The sequence below is a fragment of the Mustela nigripes genome, chromosome 10 (genome assembly GCF_022355385.1).
Source record: "Mustela nigripes isolate SB6536 chromosome 10, MUSNIG.SB6536, whole genome shotgun sequence".
NCBI lineage: Eukaryota > Metazoa > Chordata > Mammalia > Carnivora > Mustelidae > Mustela > Mustela nigripes.
Window position 1 is genome coordinate 30297711 of NC_081566.1, and position 21861 is coordinate 30319571.

Genomic DNA, 21861 nt, shown 5'->3' on the forward strand with positions numbered 1-21861 from the left:
GATTCTTCTCCTACCCACTTAAGCCCCCATGTTGCATCACCACTTCCTTATATCAGGGAGATCATATGATAGTTGTCTTTCTCTGCTTGACTTATTTCGCTAAGCATGATACGCTCTAGTTCCATCCATGTTGTCGCAAATGGCAAGATTTCATTTCTTTTGATGGCTGCATAGTATTCCATTGTGTATATATACCACATCTTCTTGATCCATTCATCTGTTGATGGACATCTAGGTTCTTTCCATAGTTTGGCTATTGTGGACATTGCTGCTATAAAAATTCGGGTGCACGAGCCCCTTTGGATCACTACGTTTGTATCTTTAGGGTAAATACCCAGTAGTGCAATTGCTGGGTCATAGGGCAGTTCTATTTTCAACATTTTGAGGAACCTCCATGCTGTTTTCCAGAGTGGTTGCACCAGCTTGCATTCCCACCAACAGTGTAGGAGGGTTCCCCTTTCTCCGCATCCTCACCAGCATCTGTCATTTCCTGACTTGTTGATTTTAGCCATTCTGACTGGTGTGAGGAGATATCTCATTGTGGTTTTGATCTGTATTTCCCTGATGCCAAGTGATATGGAGCACTTTTTCATGTGTCTCTTGGCCATCTGGATGTCTTCTTTGCAGAAATGTCTGTTCATGTCCTCTGCCCATTTCTTGATGGGATTATTTGTTCTTTGGGTGTTGAGTTTGCTAAGTTCTTTATAGATTTTGGACACTAGTCCTTTATCTGATATGTCGTTTGCAAATATCTTCTCCCATTCCATCTTTTGATTTTGTTAACTGTTTCCTTTGCTGTGCAAAAGCTTTTGATCTTGATGAAATCCCAATAGTTCATTTTCTGCTTCCCTTGCCTTTGGCGATGTTCCTAGGAAGATGTTGCTGCAGCTGAGGTCAAAGAGGTTGCTGCCTGTGTTCTCCTCAAGGATTTTGATGGATTCCTTTCTCACATTGAGGTCCTTCCTCCATTTTGAGTCTATTTTCATGTGTGGTGTAAGGAAATGGTCCAATTTCATTTTTCTGCATGTGGCTGTCCAATTTTCCCAACACCATTTATTGAAGAGGCTATCTTTTTTCCATTGGACATTCTTTCCTGCTTTGTCGAAGATTAGTCAGGTCTGCTCTTTTGAGTCCACTACTGCTTCTAAAGACTTCCATGCAGGAAAACTCATCTCTGGTCTGAGACCGCAGAGACTTGTTACTTGGGTATTCCAAGCTGGCAACTGGTATTTTTAATAGTCGTTTTTTTTTTTAATATAGAATCAAGGGATAAAATCTGGTGACATCTCTAGACAGATTGAAGATCTAAAATTCTTAAATCTCCAACTCTAAGCCATAACTCTCTACTGCCTGGCCTCATCAAATCAATTCAGCATTTCAGTTAATGAGCCCTCCCCCCCCCCCCCCCGCAGAGACAAACCATCCTGACTCCTCCATGGGCACCTGAGATCCTCGGTCACCCGGTTTAACTGTGCCCACACCTCAGATCGAATCCCATGTCACTCGTCTGTTTATTCATTCAACGAGTAATAATGAACCTCCTACTATCGGCTTAGCCGGTATACCTGGGAATGGCACCTTGTTAGGAAATGGGATCTCTCCAGGTGGGATAGAGTTAAGCGGAAGTCATACTGAATTAGGGTGGGCCCTAATCCCATCTGACTGGTGTCCTTATCAGAAAAGAAGAGTCAGGGCGCCTGGGTGGCTCAGTGGGTTAAGCCACTGCCTTCGGCTCAGGTCATGATCTCAGGGTCCTGGGATCGAGTCCCACATCGGGCTCTCTGCTCAGCAGGGAGCCTGCTTCCCTCTCTCTCTCTCTCTGCCTGCCTCTCCATCTACTTGTGATTTCTCTCTGTCAAATAAATAAATAAAATCTTTAAAAAAAAAAAAAAAAAGAAAAAAAAAGAAAAGAAGAGTCAGATCAGACACCGCAGAACACACCCGACAAAAAGATGCCTGCACGTGAGGAGACACGCCCGGGACGGTTGGCAACACCCAGCGCTCAGAGGAAGGCATCAGACAGGTTCTCCCCTGGAGCCCGTGTGGCCCTGCCAACACCTTGACTTTGGACTTCTACCTCCAGAACCAGGAGAGAATTTCTGTGGTGTTAAGCCACCCAGCTCGGATATTTGCTAGGGCACAGGAAGCAAACAGCAGGTGAACCCCTTGGTGAGGGCAGATGAGGGCCCATTTCTCCCCTAATACTTTAATCTCTATCCCAACTCTGTGACTTTGCAAGAGCATCTCCCTCCATTTGGAATGTCCTCTTCTCTACTCTTCTATCTGGAAATTGGTGAGATCTAACCTTTGCTCGGAACCTAAGTCAGGTCCTTGAAGTTCCCTGGATGATTCCAGCCCACGTAAAGCTCCCCTGGATAGGCTAGGATCATATTCACTATGCAATAATACCGCATAGTCCTTAATTATTCCCTGTGCTTCCACCACTTATGATCTACGTATCTTCCTGAGCCTCAACTCTCTCCTCTGTACTTGAGAATAATGGCACTCAGTGCCCAAGGTGTTTGCAATGATCACATTAGATGTTCGACTGAGTCCCCTAAAACCGCAAAACAGTGCTCTGAGTACCTGTGAAGTCTCCGGCAGGGCGCTCGGCATACAACAGGTACAATTTGGTGGTGGTATTCCTGTTCCTCCTATTATTACTGGCTCAAGTATGTTAGTTTTGTCTCCAAAACCAGGTCATTTGAGAGGTTTTAAAAACACAAATACTTCTCTTCTCTGCCTCTGTGACCAGGACAGGTGGATTCCAGTCCATTTAATTTAGCAAGCCATAACTCTATAAACACTGCCTGTTGACTTTGGGCTCCAGGCTAGACATCAGGCCCAGAGTCCGAGTCTCACCCCACCTCTGCTGCCACCACCCAGGTAAGAGGCTCTGTCGCCTCTCTCCCAGACAACTGCCTGCCCACTCCCAGCACAGCAGGCAGGGGGACCCTTCTAACTTGTCACGCTATGTCACTCCTCCTTGGATCTTCCATCAGTTCCCATTTCCGAGGAAGATCCGAAGCCCTTACAGCTGTCCCAGATGCTCTGTGCTCAGATCTCTTCTGTTCTGTCTGAGCTTCCCTCCAGCTGCAGCCACAGAGCCTCTGTCTGCATGTTCCCCACTCGGAGGTGCTCACCCAGGGCCCTGGCCACTGCTCCTACAGGAGACACTGTTCGTGTCCATGTGGTCCCAACCCCAATACCCTCGTCCACTCAGCCTTCCTGAAACATACCTTAAAAGCACACGTTCTCATCTTGTGTCTACTCTTGGTTGTGTGACACCCTCCCCCACTTTCCCTTATAGGCCCCAGGAGCAGGTTTCTTTGCCTTTTTCATTCTGCTGCCCAAGTACCTTTGGCACACAGTGGGCAACAGGCATTTGTGGAGGGAATGAACTCCTTCTCCCCCAGTGGGCTTTAACCGCTCTTTTGGTTTCATTTACGCCAAACCCTCTCCCTGCTGCCCCTCAGTCATCTGACCATCTCCCCATCCAAACCTCACATGTGTATTCTCCTCAGTGTGGCTAAAAGAATACTTGGAAATTTTTATTCGGATCAATGTCACACTCCTGCTAAAAATCCTCCAACTGTTTCTCATTACTTTCAGGATAAAAACCAAAGTTCTCACTTGGCCTTTACAAACTGGTCCAAACCCACCTTCAGGTCTACACTCCTCTCTTTAATCCCTCAGCTGGACTGGACTTTCAGTTCTTCCAAAGTACCACATTCCACCTGGAGCTTGGCTAATATCCACTCTCTCTACAAAGCCCTAACAGATTCCCCGGGAGTGGGTCTTCCTGTTTTGGACCCCATGCCGCCTGAGGGAGCGTGGCACATCTCTTCCCCAACATTCAGTAGAGCAGAGAGTGACATTTCATTCCCGTCTTCCCTGCGAGGCCCCAGGATGCACGAGGGCGGGATCCACCCCCACCTTATTCCCCACTGTACCCCCACGACTAGATCAGAGCTTGGCATAGAGTAGACATTTAGTAAGCGCTTATTAAACTAATGGGGAAACTGGTGTGCCTGCGAGGGGGGTGCTCTCCACCTCCACTCCTGCTACCCTCAGTCTTCCTCCCTGCTCTCTGAAAATCATCTTCGTAAGAAGAAGGAAATGGAAGCCAGAGGCCTGCCCCCTCCAGGTATACAGAGGAGAACGTGTTTGCCCAGAGGGAGAGAGCAGCAGGTGAAGGGCCCCCCGGGGACCCATGCCAGGTTGCCGGGAGGTCAAAATTGCAGCTGAAGGGCTGTGTGGTGTTCAGTGTGTCCCACCCTCCCGGCCCCGCTCTGCTTGTCTGTGAAGTGTGGATAACAACCCCTGCTTCAGGGGCTGGCAGTGTTAGGTGAGATGCTGAATGTGAAGCGGATTCATAGGCTTTAACACCTGTAACACACACTCGTTAACACTGGTAACAGTGACCTTGTGAATCCTTACATCGGACTGAATAACAGTAGTGCTGGGGAACAGAGGCATAGGTAGAAACTTCGGCAACTAAGTAAAACGATGTGTAAATGATCGTTCATGAGACCGGATTGTGCCTGGCACCTCCCCTGTGCCCCGCCTTCCTCCCTGAATGACCTCACTCCGGGTTGTGGATGACTGCTGAGGATGGGGTTGGCAGAAACTGCCGGAGCTCCAGACAAGCCGAGGGGCCCCAGCAGAGGGACTGCTTTCTGTGGACATCGCCAGGCTGGCTCCCCTCCGTGGGTCTGCAGGCTGCTCTGGCTAAAAGGGTCTCAGTCCCACGCCCACATTAGCATGTAGAAATTCAGGACTCCACCTCTAAGTCCTCATAAAGCCCATCACATCTGGAAGGGCATGAAGGTAGGGTCTTTATCAGAAAAAAAAGGGGGGGGGGCTTACTTTGTGCAGAGTAGGCATAACTACAGAGTTAAAAGGACACTTTCTTCTCCACCATGGAGTCCCTTCTCTGCACACACACAGAGCACTCCTTGGATGGGCACTGGGAGGTCATCTTGCCTCTCTGCTCCTCCCTCCTGGGCTGTGGAGTCCCCTCTGTCCTCTTCCAGCAAGTGTCCTTCACCATGTCCAACCTTCCCCTTGCACGGCAGCGAAGTCCACAGAGGTCCTGTGTGAACCTGGACGAGGCCCAAGGTCCTTCTAATCACTCAGGGTGGAAACAACCATTTCTTCTTGCAAATATCGGGCACGTTGATAGCTCTCTGGCCTTCTTGCAAGTCCCTGGCCTGATACAATGGAACAATAATTATGCATCCCTCTTCTGTTCATAGCTAAATTGGGTTCCTCTGCCATTCTTTCTTCTGCATTCTTACTTTCTTGTAAAAATGCTAATATATAAACACCGGCAAGTTGACACAGACTGATGTGTCAACGTGGAAACACTGGGTTTCTCTGTGCCAGCAAGCGACGATCATCGGTGACCATCGGATCTCAGCATTAAAACAAGCCAAGTAAGAACAAAACTTTGAAATAAAACACACCGGTGAGCAACATTCAAAAGGATGGGATTCTCCAGACCCCTCGTGCTCTCCCATCTGGGCAGGAGTTGGGGGGCTGCCTGGAGTTGTTTCCCCGGACCACTGCCCTGCAGTTCCCATCTCCCGCCCGCACCAGGCATGCACACCACCAGGCAAGAGACAGCAGCAGTCTGTCTCCCTGGGACCCAGGGACAAGGGCTCTCAGGAGGGAGCAAAGAACCTCAGAATTCTCCAAACCTCGTCTCCAAGCCACCTGCTGGCATCCCGGGTGACCATGAACTATGTGGGCAGTCTCTAAGATGCAGGGTATTTGGGACGTGACCCACATGTGACAACATCAAATACATTAGTACTATTTCTAGGTTTCAGCTGGTTCTTTTTTAAAAACAATTTTTGTCTCCATATTCTGCTCATAAAATATGTAATCAAGTCGAAATATAATACGTAATCATTATGGAACATTTGGAAATACAAAGGAGCAAGATCCAAATCACCTATAATTCTATGACATAAAGGAAACCATTATTTACACGGGGCATTTCCTGTTAGCCGTGTGTGCATGTGTGATGTGTGTGTACATGTGTGTGCATGTGTGTATATGTGTACCTGTGTGAGTACATGTGTGCGTGTGGGTGGTTCGTGCACATGCGTGTGTGCATGAATGTGTGGTGTGTGTGCATTGTGCATATGTGATGTGTGTGCGTGCATGTGTTGTGTGCATGGGTGTACATGTATGTGTGTGCATGAATATACAGTGTGGTGTGTGTACATGTGCACACATGCGCACAGTGTGTGTGTGTGTGGTACGTGTGTGTGAATGTGTGGTGTGCGCATGCATATGTGGTATGTGTGCATCTGTGTATATGTGGGGGGTGTGCATTTGTATGTGTGTGTGTATGTGAATGTGCTTTGCGTGATATCCATGTAGATACAGATAAGTGTGTAGACATGTGTGTGCACACATATATCCATACATATAATTTTTTATAAACTCTATGTGTTATGACCTGTTTTCATTGCTTAACATTATATCAAGGTCAATTTTCTATGACTTTAAAAGTCTTTTCAGGAATCACTTGACATGAAATTCCCACTAACACACCGTCACAGGCCTGCAGGAAAAGCGTTCCTAAAAGTAGTGCTCTGGCCCGAGTGGCTACTAGCAAGGTGCCCACCAGGCTCTCCTGTGTCCACCCCTGTCTCAGCAGAATCGTCCCCTCTCCCGGGGCTTGCTGCCTCCGTGATAGCCATCAGGCAGAGTCCACAGTTGTACCCAACAGCCGTTTCGCAGATGCTCTTGTGACACCAGGACAGCCAAGTCTCCTCCTGGAAGAAATGGTACTTTCTTTCTGTCAGGATTAGGGAGTCGTATCAGGGGCTTGCACAACTCCTGGAACAGATGACAGGGAGTAAGTGCCACCGGGACTTACGGGAACAGCAGGGCCAAGCCCCTCCTGGCCACTGCCACCACAGGCACATACCCCAGGGCAGGTCCGCGCTGACTCGTGTCGCCTCCTTCCAGGCTCCTGCCCCAGGGGCAGCATCGACATGCACACAGCCAGCTTGCAAGCTCATCAGGCTTTATGAGTACCCACTTTGGTCTACACTGTACCCAGCGCCAATTTGGTGGGACGATAAAACACAAGCACTCATGAGAGAACAGGAGAGCAGAGGTAACCATGGCAATGGGAAGTGCTGTGCCCCCAGTCTGTCTCTCCATGGCCCCAGGCACCTGACCACACCTCAGTGGCAGCCTGGAGCTCAGGCAGACCCTTCAAACGGTCTGGAGCAGCACAACTCCCACCCCCGGATATGGCAGGGCTCCCCACTGTCCCCCATCTCCTGTGCCTTGCCAGTTTCTGGTGATTCTGCTCCTGTTCTGGTACATCTTGGACTCACCTTCTAGCACCTTCCACCTAGGAACCATCCTTTTACTCAATCCCACATTTTTACCCCCCATTCCTCAGCCTGGATCTGTGGCCCCAAAACCCCACCCCCCCAAACACCACTGGTCTTCTAGTCTTCCAATATGCCATGCCAACCTAGATCTATCTAATGCTGATGGCAGCCAAGCCACTACCTTCACCCCTCCTCCATGGCGGGAACGTGCTGCTGACATGTGTGCGTGCAGAGCAGAACGTGCTGCCATCGCCGTGATGTGTATGCACCATGCATGGACTCAGCTCCAGGTTTGTGAGGACACACTGGCCATCAAGGGTGGGACATCCATCCTCAGGGGGGCAGGGGGTAACGGGACCAGACAATGTGCAGTGAGACAAGTCCTCTTGGGCTTTGGAAGTCAACAAAAGCATGCATTTGATGAGGCCTTCCCTTTACTATGTGAAGTTCTGACCATCGGGTGTTTCAGGAAAGGCTGCTGTCCTCTCATTTACTGAAAGAGAGCTATTGCACGTCAAATGTGCCCGAAGCTCATGGTCATGATTATGCATTTCTCATAGCTGAACGTGAGCACAAGCTTCTCAGCCACAAGTTTCAGGAACCTGACTCACGTGGCCTCAAGCAAAATAAAAGGGGTTTTTGTTTGGTTGGTTTTTATTTTTTGTTTTTTAGAGAGAGAGCACAAGCTAGGGCAGGGTAGGAAGGGGAAGAGGGGTAGAGAGATTGAGAGAGACAGAGAGAGAGAGAGAGAGAGAGAGAATCCCAAGTAGACTTCATACCCAGCACGGAACCTGACACAGGGCTAGATCTCACAACCCCGAGATCATGACCTCAGCTGAAACCGAGTCAGATGCTTAAATGAGCCACCAAGTACCCCAAAATATTTGGTCCTTGGACTCATGCCACTAAGAAGTACAGATGTGTAATCATCTGTACTCGGACATGTAATCTGAGCATTGACAAGGACATCAAACCTGGTCTCTCCGTCTCCTGCCCTGTTTCCAACTTGCCCGGCTATGTTTGAGCAGATGCCTCCCAAGGTGCCACTTCAGGCTTATGTCCCAGCACCCCAACCACTCTCTCCTCCTGGGGGGAATTCTCAAAGGCTCAGAAATGGAATCTCATAGCTGGGGAACTGGTCTGCATCTGGTGCCTACCCTTGAATCTACCACCGTGGCCAGGGAAGGGAACAAAGCACATGGAAGACAGTTCTCCAAAAGAAAATCAGAGCATGAGCACCATGAGAACAGGAAATTGGCATCCAAAGGCAACGATAAAAGGCACGCCATAATCCACCCCGTGGCCTCCTGCAATCTCCTTACATATGGCTTTCCATTCATACAATCTCAGCAAAATCCCTGTAACTATGCCACATACATGCCCAAACTAAATCACTCCCTCTCCAAACAACCTAAAATTACATCCTCTGTTTGTGTCCAACTCCAAGACCAGAGTCCCTGGGTCACACAGATTCCCCTCAGTAAGGGCTGGCTGCACCTGAGAGTTTGACAGAGTTCAATATTCCCGACACGTACAAGCACTCGCGTGTACCAGAGTGGAGAGAAAACGGGATAATGCAGTAGCATTTCCCATTTGGCAATGAGCAGGGGAACAGCATAGATGATCAGCAGTCCTTTGCCAAATCCTGCCCCACTGGACGAGAATGCCAAGGATGCGTGCTCCAGCAGGCAATGAGGTTCCTCTCCAGCCCACAGCCCTGCTTCCCTCTCCATGTGCGTCCCTTTGCCCCTTGTCCATTTCCACGTCCAGGGAGGATCCATTAGTGACCCTCTCTAGGTGGGGCAGGTTTGGGCATCAAGGGGCTGCCCAGCACAGGCTCTGCTAGCTGAGCTCAGATTTCTCTGGAAAAAGAACCCCTCAGAAGCCTCATACTTAGTACTCTGTCAGCCCATTTGCATTTAGTCATTTCATGGGATATTAACCAAAGCAAGAGAAGTTGTCCTTACTGCAAGCTCTGGCCTGGGAGTTCCATCTCCTAGCAACAGCCTGAGGGCTCTACCCTCCCCTCAGCTTGCCAGCCTCCCCCCCATACCTGCTGCCCAGCAGTGAAATTGGGAATAGACCTGCCTCCCGCCCGCAGCTCAGGCTGAGAGTTCTGTTCATGGACCAGTGATTTGCACTCTCACCCCAGATCTCTCTTCCACAGTCCACGAGCCACCAGAGGGTTCTCAAAATGTTGTTGACAGACAGCGAAGTATAGAAATCACACGCCTTGCAGCCCCGTGAAAATCACAAAGTTTGCACACCAGTGTCACCATCGCCAGGCCAAGAAACGACACCAGGATCCTCTCAGTCACCACCCTCCCTTCTGCCCAAGGGCTCCATTCAGCCTACATTAGTTTGGCCTTGTTTTGTATATAAGTGGAACTTTACAGTATGTATCCTTTTCTGTCAAGCTTCTTGCACTCACCTTGGACCTGTGAGCTCCATTCCTGTTGAACGTAGTAATAGTTGGCTTCTGTTCATTGGTGTATAGTGTTTTGCACAGTGTACTGTTGATGGACATTTAGTCTTTCCAGTGTGGGACTGTCACAAACAACATCGCTAAAACCACACATGTACCCAGGAGTGGAATTGCTTAGATACGCGCACATTCAACTCTTCTCAGGAAATACTGCTCTGTTCTGCTAAGTCCCTGCTCATGTCCCACGAGCAGGGGGCAACTGCTCCAGCATGTGCTCCAGGGGCAAGGCCTCGGTTTCTCCCCAAAGGGATTCTGGTGGAAGATGTACTGAGGTCTCCTACTGCCACCATCGTGTTTTCCTGATGACAAGTGAGGCTGAGCATCTTTCCATGTTGATTTGCATATCCCCTCTTGTGAAATGTCCACTTTGCTATGGGACTGGTTATCTTCTCTTGTTTAGTTACAGGAGTTCCAGACATAAGGTGTTTGTGTGTTAGTTACATGGGCTATGGCATCTTGGGTCCTACAGCTCTTCACTCTGCAGTACAGTCTTTGATGGCCAAGAGGACGAGTGGCCGTGGCTCCTTCGTTGGTCTGTCTTATCTTCTGCTCTGTTTCTGGTCTTCCTGCTTCTTCCAGAATGACCTTCATTGCAGGACAGAAAACTCGCTGCTTCCTGTCCTACAAAGCACAGCGTTACCTGGATCTCAGCTACCAACGGCAGAAAGGGCCTTTTTTTAACCAATGACAGATGTTTCTTCTTTTTCTCTCCCAAATAGACAAACTGAGAAAAGTTAATCTCTTTTTCATAGAAACTCACTGGGAACTTCCAGCAGGAAGTCACTGCTAGACACTAACTCCCAGCAGGAATCTTCCATGGCTCAGATGAGCTTACAGATGCAACAGAACACAGCAAATCATGGAGGGTGGTCTAACCAGGTCATGTAACCGAAGGGTCCAGGCAGAAGTCTGTCCAGCAATTTCATCTGGACCCGTCTCTCACCACCTTCCATTTCCCTCTCCTCCATGTTAGCTTCACTGATTTATTCGTCAGACAGCCAGCAGTCAGTCCGGCTGGCATGCTACATTCTAAGACACCCCATGGTAAGGCAAACACGTCTCTTCCCAAAACTCAGACAGAAGTCTTGACACTGAACCCCACCACCTGGCCTGGATCACATTCCCACGCTTAGAATGATGGGGGCAGAATCCTCGCCCACCACCCTCCACACCCAAAGGAAAGCTGCGTGCATCCCTGAAAGAGGCAGAGTGGTTGTGGGGCAGGTGCAAACGAAGTCATTGACGAACTGGAAATGTGTTAATAACTTGTGGGGAATGCTATGACTTGCCCACCCCGGGTCCATTCCTGCTACCTCTTCTTCCCAGCTGGTGGAATCTCAATTTTGTTTGCTTGGCAATGTGCCTGGTGTCAGGGCATAAATCACCACATCAAAATTAATAAACATATTCTCTTTTAACATATTATTTCATGGATGGGATCATAACAAGCTCTGGTCAATAAGTGAGAGAGAAAATCTGCTGTAACATATGGCTTAGGGAAAGATTTTCCTCTCTGAAAGTAAGAGGGTTTGTACAGAGAGCCCACGTGCTATCCTGGCCCACTCCCAGCACCTGCCTCTGGGCACAGTTGTACGGGGACGTGATGGCTAGAGCTGTTGCAGCCCCCTTGTGAACTGAGAGGGGAAGGCCAGGAGAAGAGCAGAAACGCCAAACCAGAGCCCTAATGTCCTAGAGCTACTGACCCAGCTTCAGGATGGCCATCCCTTGGCTGCTGGTTAGGATAACCATCTGCACAAAGCAGACTGTCTTAGAGCTATACACATCCAAACTATTCCACTACACTCCACGGACACACAGGCAATTCTCCTCATGCAGCAGTGGCACATAAGGAACAAACAGGCTGTCAGTCAACCACCCTTTGCTGAGATCAAACTCTCTCTCATCAACCCATGGCATTCAAAGACAGGACTAAAAGAGGAAAAAGCCACAGATGCTCCTCCTGGCCCTGAATCTCTGTCACTCTTTCCCCTTCCTCTTATATGAAGTTGAGCCTTACAAAATTGATGCCATTCAACCCATTCTAACCTACAAACAAGGCAATTTCATGTGGTTCCACCTAATGCAACCTTGTAACAAGTAGGGATGCCCTGTGACTCTGCATTAACAAGTGTAGGAGCAGAGACACTGTTCCCCTCCTTTCCCAGCGACGGTGGGAAAAGTTCTCCTAGTCATGGTGCAAAGGAGCTGTGACAGGTGCCACTGAGTCTGAGCACCCCTGGGAAGACAGCTTGCCGCTCATCAGCTGGGCGCGCAGCCCTGGGCTCTGGGCACTCAAGACTAGCGATACCCAATAGAACTTCCCACTGTGACGCACATCTTCCATTCTGTGCCGGCCAGAAGGGGCGTCACTAGCCATGTGTGACTACTTGAGTCCCATGAGCACTTGAGCTGTGGCCAAGTATGAATGCAAAACTGAATTTTAATTGCATTTCATTTTAATTCCTTTCCATTTCCACTGCTGTACGCTGGCTTGCGGCAGTCATAGGGATAGTGCAGCTCTGGACTTGAATGACCGTCCCCACGGCCTCACTGAAATTGCAGCAACAGACCTTGAGGCTGTACCATCATTCCTGGTAAAAGCAACATCTTAGAGCAAATATGACCCAAGCTGCGGTGGGCGGAGGGCGTGATGACCAGGCTGAAGCCTGAGTGAGGTCTGGGTGGGGAGGCCTGAGTCAAGCGTGTGACATTGCTGTGCAGTCGCTTGGTAGGGCTGGCACCTGCTACTGACCTGGGAATACTATACAGAAGCTGGAAAGCTGCCAAGCATCTTGGCTGATTTCGCCCCGGAAGCTGACCTTGGGGCAACCTAATATCGTCTCTCCAGTTTGGGCATCTACTAAAGGGTAAGGAGGAAGGTTGGTGGCCTTTTGGCTCGCAGTTTACCCACAAGCCTCCCAGCCTCCACTGGGTAGAACCAGCCCTGTCACCAGAAATGACAGTGTCTGGACCATCTGGGGCGCGCTTGCCGGCTTAGAGCGCTGCCCGTTGCAGGACAGCTGGGACAATGCTAAGAAGCTCAGCAACCAACCTAAGGCTCTAAATGTCTCCCGCCCCCCAGCCAGGCACTGCTGGAAGCCCCTCGGAGATGAGCAAAATGAGCAAGACAAGGTCCCTCCATGCATGCACTTTACCTTCACACGGTCCTAAGAGGGCTCTTTGAGAACAATCGTTGGAACGATCCCGCAAGGTCCAAGCCCGTTTTGAACAAGGCACCCTGGCAGCTTCCCACTGAAAACTAAGTGCTTTTGGAGAAGAGCTCAGTGTTCCAAGTAGTTTGGCCTACACCCCAGTCCCATGCAGCCCTTTCCACATGGGAATCTGTCCTGAGCTCTCACAGCAGGCTTCGGGGAATCCTGAGAGAAGCCACATGCACGCGTCATGGCTAAGACAGAGGACATGTTGCTGGGCCGGACCCAGGAGCCGTGTGACCTGGAGAACACCCAGGGAGGCCGAGGAACTCCTGGAAGTCTCTTCATGATGAGAGCGCAGGACTCCAAATCTCACTTCTGCTCCCTCCAGATTCTTCAAGAAGTCATGCTTCTCAACTCCGATCTCAAGACTCCAGGGACAAACGTCTCCACGACATACATAAGACTGCCCGTTTGTCCTGGGAAGAGTCCTGAAAAAAGACACCATCAGAACGGATCCAGAAGTAGGATTATGGGACTGCCCGACCTGCAAATGGACCACTGTGACTTCTTGGTCAGTTCATTCACCCACTCAACCAACATTAGTGCTTAGTGCCCAGAAATATGCTAAGTATTCAGGGAGTACAGAAATTAAACATACACCTGGTTCCTGAACTTGGGAAGCTTTTACAGCAGCTAGATTATAGCTGCTGTAAAATCATAACACGGGAGGCCAGCACTAGGAACAAGGCACATGGGGCCGGGGGCACAGCTGTGTGCCGAGAAGAGGCTTGTGGGCAGAGGGTGTCAGAGAAGCTTCTCTAGGGAGAAGCAGCCTGAGCTGGGTCTTATAGATGCTCTGAAAATGGTGTGGGTTTTTGGTTTTTTGTTGTTTGGTTGTTGTTGGTTTTTTTTAAGATCTTATTTATTTGAGAGAGAGAGAGCCCATGCATGTGCGAGTGAGAGGATGCACAAGTGGGAGAGGGGCAGAGGGAGACGCAGGCTTTCCACTGAGCAAGGAGCCCAATACCGGACTTGATCCCACAACCCTGGGATCATGACCTGAGCCAAAGGCAGATGCTTAACCAACCCAGAGGCCCCTAAAAACTGCATGGGTTTTTTTTTTTTTAATTTTATTTATTTGTTTGACAGATCACAAATAGGCACAGAGGCAGGCAGAGAGAGAGAAAGGAGGAAGCAGGCTCCCCGCCGAGCAGGGAGCCCAAAAAACTGCATGGTTTTAACTCTCACAACACATCAGAACCACCTGCGTCCACTCCAGACCAGTTAAATAAGAACCTTTGAAGGTCAAGCCCAGGCCTTGGCCCAGGGTTTTCTAAAAGTTCCCAGGTGGTTCGAATGTGCAGCCAGGGCTGTGATCCACTGTTCCTCCAGCTCCAGTGAGAGGCAAGTGGGGAGTCCCTAAGCAGTTGCATTCTCAGGTCAACTTGCCACCAACACACAATCCAAGCTAAAACAACCAGCAAGATGTAGTTCATATTTGTTACAATGAACTAGAAATAGACACAGTAATGAAAGCAAAACCCAGCATAATTCAGCTATGGATGACTTATGTGGGGAAATATGGCAGAAATCAAATGAGTCCAGAAACATCGAGCCCCTTCCTCTGGAGCAGATGCATCACAATTAGAGGTACTTCGGGGTTAACCCTGACCTGAGCCTCACGTCGGGAATTAAGGCAGCACAGAGGCTGAGAAAGAACCAGAAGCCCTGACCCATCTCCATACACACCACAAGCCCCCACTCTCTGCCCCAAGAGGAGAAGTGACAGTCACACACACCCCGCAACAAAACACCTGTTGTTTCATGGGAGGGACAGCAAAGAAGGAATGAAGAAAGGGGCACGATGAAGTACAGTGAGACTTTGAGAGAAGGATCTGCATGTAACCCAGCACAGCCCTCTATTTTCTACCAGGCATCTTTCCAAAAATGGAATTTGCCCGCCGGGGCGGCTGTGGATCATGCTGTTCCGTGCCCCTGCTCCTGTGGTGAGGGCCCCCGCTCGAGTGCCTGAGGGAGAGCAGGACAACAGTGCCAGGGAAGATCTAGAAGAGCCAGGACCTCAGGCCTTTGTGGGGAGCTCCCTCCTGGACAGGTGTCAGTCATAATCAGGTCACCCGCCCCCAACCCTAGCTGCTAACGGGCCTCCAAGAGGTACTTCCTACCCTGCTAGCTTCTCGGCCTGCCTCAAGCCGAGTGTGTCTGGTGAACCCTTGTGGCTGGGCTCTGACTAGCCCACTGCTCTTCTCGGCGACAGTGCCTGGTTGCAAATCACCCATTTGCCCATCTTAGTCCCTGTGCTAGGCCTCCTCCATCTCTAGTCGATATGAAATTTACCTTTCTGGGGCTTGTCGTCTGCCTTGCAGTGTTCTTGTGGGCCACATCCTATCAGGGAGTCAAAATGCCCTCTCAGTGTCATAAACTCAGAGACTCTGAATAAAAACTAAGCCTCCCTTAGTCCTTATTACTTGCAGTAAAGACATGAGCAGCATTCTCGGATCGGTGAGGACGATACCACTGACACGCACAAGGTTGTTCTGCTTTCTCTGTGTAAGTCACAAGCAAGAGCAAGTGATCAATGTCAGCAATGGTGCACATCCTCCAAGTCTGCAGGCTTCCACCCAAGCGTGTGTGGGACAGCGGGCTGGCTTCTAGCCCTCCCTCTCCCACTCACTTGGCCCTGGGCAGGGTGTTCCCTCCGGGTGAAATGAGGCTGGGTCGCCCAGTTACCACAGCAATTGCATGAGACAGACTGGGTCCAGGGACAGGCACCAGGTCCCTTGTGCAGCCTTATCCATAAATGTTTGTTAAAGTACTCACTGCAGCCAGAGGGCTGGGAAAGCCACTGGGCATTGTGCAGCACAGACCTCCCAGCTGTAGAGGGCACGGCAGTCGCCGGCCACCTCTGGGAGGGCACAGGTGGCCATGGCAGCCTCCTCGAGGGCAAATGCGTTTGCTTCCATCACAGGTGCACACCTCCCTCCAGCTTACAGGTTATGACAGAGGGCCATCATCATGCCCAGCAGCCTGCGATGAGAGCTCTGTAGTCCCTCAGCCCTTCCCAAGCCACCAGCGGCCCCACCACAAGTAGTCAAGTCTGCTTCACTGGGGTGCCAGGATTTCTCCCTTGCAAACATTTGCTCCAAAACAAAAAACCAAGAACACACCTCCCATCAGAGAGACGTGCCCTAGCCGCTGAGCTACCAAATGCCAACCCAGGGAGATGAGTAAATCCTCGGGGGGCTGACAAGAGCCCCACCCCAGCTTCATAGAAGCTCAGGGTCCAACTCCATGCACCCTAGTTTATGGGACAACTCAGCTAATAAGCTCCCAGCCTGTGGGCCCCCGCACACCCCCATAGGCTAACACCCTGAGAACCAGGTATTCCTCCCCAGGAGCTCGGGTCTTTGGGGTCCTTAGGGTCTGTGGGGATAAAACTCCGTCAGCTTAAGAGAGCTATGAGGACTGAGGGAAGTCACTGAGATGCACATACATGATGCCTGCCCCACATCTGTCCATCACAGTCGGCAGGTGCAGCAGCTCTGGACCCCACATGGACTTCTGCCGTAGAAACAAGCCAGGCCGGGGGAGTGGAGAGAGTCATCGTGTTGCACAGCCGTGTCTCCTAAAAAACACAGAGGGGCCCCTGGATGGCCCCGCGAGGAGAAGACATGTCATCATAGCACTGTGGAGAGACAGAACCAGCAAGGACGTATAGCGGTGGCAGAGGGTAGGCAAGCGGGCCGCAAGGTCCCCGGTCGGTGCAACCATGCTCTGTCTGTGGCAGGTGCCACACAGCCCATCAGCTTCTGCTGCACAGGACCATGCTGCCATCCACGTGCCCAGGGACAGCTGTGGAGACAGGGCCGGGAGGCCCCACTCTCTGGGGTCGGGGGAGGGCTTGCACCCACCCAACCCTAAAGGCAGAAAGCCCAGGACTCTTCCTGGTGGCACCGTGGCTGTGAGGTAAGAATTTGCCATCTGTGGCACTGAGCTGAGCTCTGAAAAGCAGCAGTGAAGAGGATGCCACGGGTGCCCTTGAAGGGCACCATCTTGTAGAAGGAACCATGGATGTGGCCACAGGGTGGTAGGGTTTATAACTGAATATGAAGCTGGAGAGATAAAGCAAGGTTGGACCATGAAGGGCTTGGTGTGCCAACCCAAAGTGCCAGCATCGTGTGACCTCTCGATCTGGGGGGCAGCAAGAATTGATCCAGAGGGCGAAGGAGGAAAATACTAAAGTTTCCATATGCAGGTATCTCCCTGCTTTTTAGAAGTTCACTATAAGCCGCTTTGCTGTTGCAGAGGACCTCCATTAGTACCTGTTCTTGCTAACTAAAAGACATCCAAAGAGGATTTTCACCTTTATGAAAAAAGTAAGAATGTAAATCGTGTTCGGCATCCCTTTTGCAGTGAGCTGCTACAGGGGCAGCACCCAGAGCAGTGAGAGGGGGCCCCCAGGTCCTTCCCCAGGACCCACACTCAGCATCAGGCCACCAGAGCTGTGGACTGCGTCTCTGAGCATCAATTTGTTTTGTGCGTCCATCAGCCAGATGTGTCAGAAAAGCCTAACACAGGTTATTTTTCAGGTCTGGGAATGCTAAAAAAAAAAAATTTTCCCTGTAAATTGATGCTAATTGCTTCTTCTCTGTGCCATTTCAGCTTCCGGAAGTTTTCACACTCCACTTTCTGATATTGGGGGAAACCTGCAGTTATTTTTATATAATCAGACACAAAATAAATCAAGCTCTCTTAATATTTGCTACAGGCAGTGCCTTCACCTGGTGCATGCATCAGCAATCCATTGTTGAGGCGTTGAGGGATCGGACCTCAGGTGACAGTGGTGACTTCTTCCCTGGGCTCTCCCTCCACACAGTGTGACCTACAACAGATGAGCCTTTGTAAATGAAATTACAGAGCAGATCTAGATGTTCACTAAATTAACCACCCAAAAAATGGGCAAAAGACTGAAAATTTTTTCTAAAAGTGAACCATAGGTTATATAATAAGGTAAGACAAAGTGAACAAGAAAAGCAGTCGTGGTGGGCGCTCAGTCAGCCACATCGTCGGAGAAACAGCGATAATATAATCAGATTTCACACGTCACCCGGAAAGTGTCCAAATTATCAAGACTATCTGAAATGCATCTTTACATCCGGTGTTGGGAATGAGAAACTGAATCTGAGCATCAGCGGCGCCTCAGATATTAGCTGACGACAGTAATGAAACTGTTGCAATTAACAAGACATCTGAAAGTACGGTTCACGTCATCTTCACCTTGTGTTTTCTGAATTTTTATGCATTCCTCATAACGAGCATAACGTACTGGCACCGTAACGTGCGTATGAAATTACACATGAACGAGCACACAGCTGCTGGCGTCCACACTCCACACTCCCACTGCCGTGGGAGCCACTGCTCCGAGTGCTCAGAGCTGGCCCGGGGGCCCCATCTGGACCCCGTGCTTCCTGAGACTCTGTGGCTTTCATGGCCCGCCACAGAGCAAACCCTTCCAGAGGGAGGCCAAGCATGGCTGCCCTCATGGCTGAGTCAGAGACCACCCGAGCCCCGAAGACCTCCAGGCCGGACTAGACTCTCCCTGGCCACGGCCACGGGCCCAGAAGGAAACATGCCCTGCTGAATTCCACGCTGCACTGCCTGGCCGCAGGGCCCTGACCTCAGCCCGCCCAGGAACCCCAACCACCTCAGGGCAGCTTTTGGTATCGGCTTCCAGAAGGAGGGAGTGGGGTTGGTCTGTCTAACCGTGAGCTGGGAATCCAACTGTGACTGCGGAAACGACCAGATCCCCAGAAAGAGAGTGAGGAACAGTCTGAGCCCCTGAGGCTCAGCCAGGCTCCGTCTTCCACCACAAGTGTGCGGGTTTGGCGCCCCCTGCTGTCCCCTTCCTGCCTGTGTCTGCGTCCTGGGTCCTCTGTGTCCCCGTGTTCTGTGTCCAGTATTTCCCATGTTCTGCCAGAGACAGACGTCCCAATCATGGTGGGTTGTTCGGGAGGTGGGAGGGGGGGGGGGACTGCAAACTGAGCATTTAGCAGTGGAATGAGGGCACAACATTGCAAAAATGCCCCCAAATAATCAGCCACGTCACATCCGAGATTTAAGAGCATAGAGGGCACTAAAGTGGTTCCGCGCCCCTCCCTCCCTGCGACACTGGGTTACTATGCGGCTCAAAGAGAGGCTGGAGAGCCTGGTGAGTGTCCTTGGCTCAACTGTCCCCTTGCCGCCCCAGGTGTGCTGGCCCTTGCATCGGTCTGCACTGAGGTGGGAGTGGGGCTCGGGCATTTCGATCTTTCCAGAACAACTACTTAGCTTCTACAGTGAGCCAGGAGGCATTGTCAACAATACAGAGGGTATTTAATACAGGCTGGGGTAGGTGCCCTGCTCTCAAAGGGCTTTCCACCCTTTTCCAAAAGGGTGAAAAATGGTTGAATCATACCAATTCCTTTATTGACCCAACCCTTTTAGCCTTATCTCCAATGGCAACAGTGAAGTAGACTAACCAACATCAGATTATAGTGGGGAAACTGAGGCTCGGAGGCCAGAAGACCCAGCCCAGAGGTGGCGAGGTCCACCTGACCCCAGACTCTATGCTCTGTGCACCCATGTCCTTCTGTTCTGTTGTACGCAGGGGTAGCAGCAGCCACCTGTGGCTGCACGTAGGCACATATCCATGACAGTTAGGCACATATCCATGACACCTCGGCGGGCTACAGGAAGGTAAGCAGCAGGATGGGGGGGGCATACAAATATTTTCTTTCCTTTATTTTAAAAAACTTTTGGGTCATGTGGGTGGCTCAGGCGGTGAAGCGTCTGCCTTCGGCTCAAGTCATGGTCCTGGGGTCCTGAGATTGAGCCCCCCATCGGGCTCCTTGCTCCATGGGGAGTCTGCTTCTCTCTCCCTGTGCTGCACCCCCTGTTTGTGCTCTCTCTCTCTCTCTCAAATAAATAAAAAAAAATCTTTTAAAAAAATGTTAAAAAACAAAGTTTTAAAGCCACATGTAACTCATGAGACATTGTTAAATAAAAATATTTTCAAATGCTTAAAAATTAATTATATTCAATTAATACAATTAATTAAATTTAATTAAAATTAATTAACCATTCTGGTTGGGGGTACATGGCTGTTCAGCTCCACATTCTCCAGACAGCTCCATATTTTTTTTAATGTTTTCTAGGGGAGCCTGGGTGGCTCAATGGGTTAAAGCCTCTGCCTTCGGCTCAGGTCATGATCCCAGGGACCTGGGATCAAGCCCTGCATTGGGCTTTCCAGTCAGCAGGGAGCCTGCTTCCTCCTCTCTCTCTCTCTGCCTGCCTCTCTGCCTACTTGTGATCTCTGTCTGTCAAATAAATAAATAAATGTTTTAAAAATAATAATAATAATAATAAAATAATAAAAGTGTTTCCTAACTAATATTTTTAAAGAAGAAGGAAAAGAAACTGAAAGGAAGTAAGTATCCTCTGAGAATCCAAATTTGAAATCATGGACCTAGTCTATCCACTTAGCAATCATGCGTGAGTGTGACTCTAAAGACCGAGGCTCGGTCCTCATGGAGAAAACCCAGCTGTATACACAGGGCTTTCACCTGGGGACCTCTGGGCATGTTGCAAACAGGAATTAATTGCTCCTCCTGTCACCTCCTGAAAGAGGAGTGCTTCACACACTGTTAAATCGCGTCTGGGGAAGGCACAGCGTGGATGGGGACTGGAGGCCCCGGGCAGGACTACAGCTGTGACCATGACCTTGTCCCCCCACCACCCCCCCGTGCTGATGTGCCACGCCTTTAATGGGCAGTTCCTGCAAAGAACAGCCTCCTGTCTTCACACGAAGCCCCATCTGAAAATATCCTTCCACATATAAATAGAGCTCTTTTTCAGGGACAACCCAAACCACATCCTCTGGCTTTTATTTTACATAATCAGCCAGGATTTTCCAAGCTCTGGGCCTCCTTCCCTGGGTCCCCTCCCCTCAGCAGACGGGACCCAGGAGGAGCAGGGACACCTGTCAGCAGCAGCTCCAGAACTCCCCAGACTATGGGTCCTGACACCCAACTCCTCCACTGCAACACTCCCTGCCCACCTGCCTCTCAAGGCACCTGAGGCCAGCGACCGGAAGAGACTCTAACAGGGTTCTCCTTGGTCATCCCCCTCACTCCCTGGCCTCCCTCCAGACTGATTGATTGCCTTCTGCAGTAATCCTAGAACATAGATCTGACCACCCCCCCCAAAAACTATGCCTCCCCACCTGCTGGAGGTGGGTCGCATACACATAGCAGCCTGGCCCCCACGAGCCTCCAGCCTGCCCTCCCTTGTCCCCCTTCTCAGAAGCAGGGCACACCATGGGGCACTTCCTGGAAGAGCACCTGCAGACTCCCTGAGGCCAGTCCAGGGAAGGAGTCCTGAGCTCGGCTAAGTTACTTTACAACAGATTCAATATACTATCTATGCATACATATCCTGCTTTTCAAAAGTTTGTTTAGGCACTTTGCTTCTACGAAAGACCTACATTAGTACCTGTCCTTTCCAAACAGAAGATATCCAAAGAGGAATTTTGTTTTTACAATGAAATGCTTAAAGTGAAAATCGTGTTCAGTGTGTCCATTCTGCAGCGAGCTGTTACGGGGGCAGTGCCCAGAGCAGCAAGAGGAGCCCCCCAGCTCCATCTCTGGAACCCACACTCAGCATCTCAGCGTCAGGCCACTGGAGCTGTAGACTGTGTCTCTGAGCATCAATTTATTGTCTGTGGCCATTAGCCAGATCCTAAGGTATCAGAAAAGCCTAGGGCAGGTTTTCTTGGGTCTGGGAATGCCCAAATATTTTCTTT

At 50.3% G+C, this 21861-nt stretch overlaps 1 long non-coding RNA gene across 12 annotated transcripts in view; it reads right to left on the reverse strand.

The window, feature by feature from the left end:
- LOC132025526 (uncharacterized) overlaps positions 1 to 21861 on the reverse strand; it is an 86623-nt gene that overhangs the window by 15779 nt on the left and 48983 nt on the right. For 11 of the 12 annotated variants that reach the window (XR_009406612.1, XR_009406614.1, XR_009406619.1 and 8 more), the window contains 3 exons: positions 17804 to 17904; positions 16516 to 16668; positions 12272 to 13492 (listed from right to left, as the gene is read on the reverse strand). This is a non-coding gene — a long non-coding RNA (uncharacterized LOC132025526). Of the gene's footprint in view, positions 1 to 12271; positions 13493 to 16515; positions 16669 to 17803; positions 17905 to 21861 lie in introns of those variants that run through there. The other variant, XR_009406620.1, reaches the window with a different exon arrangement.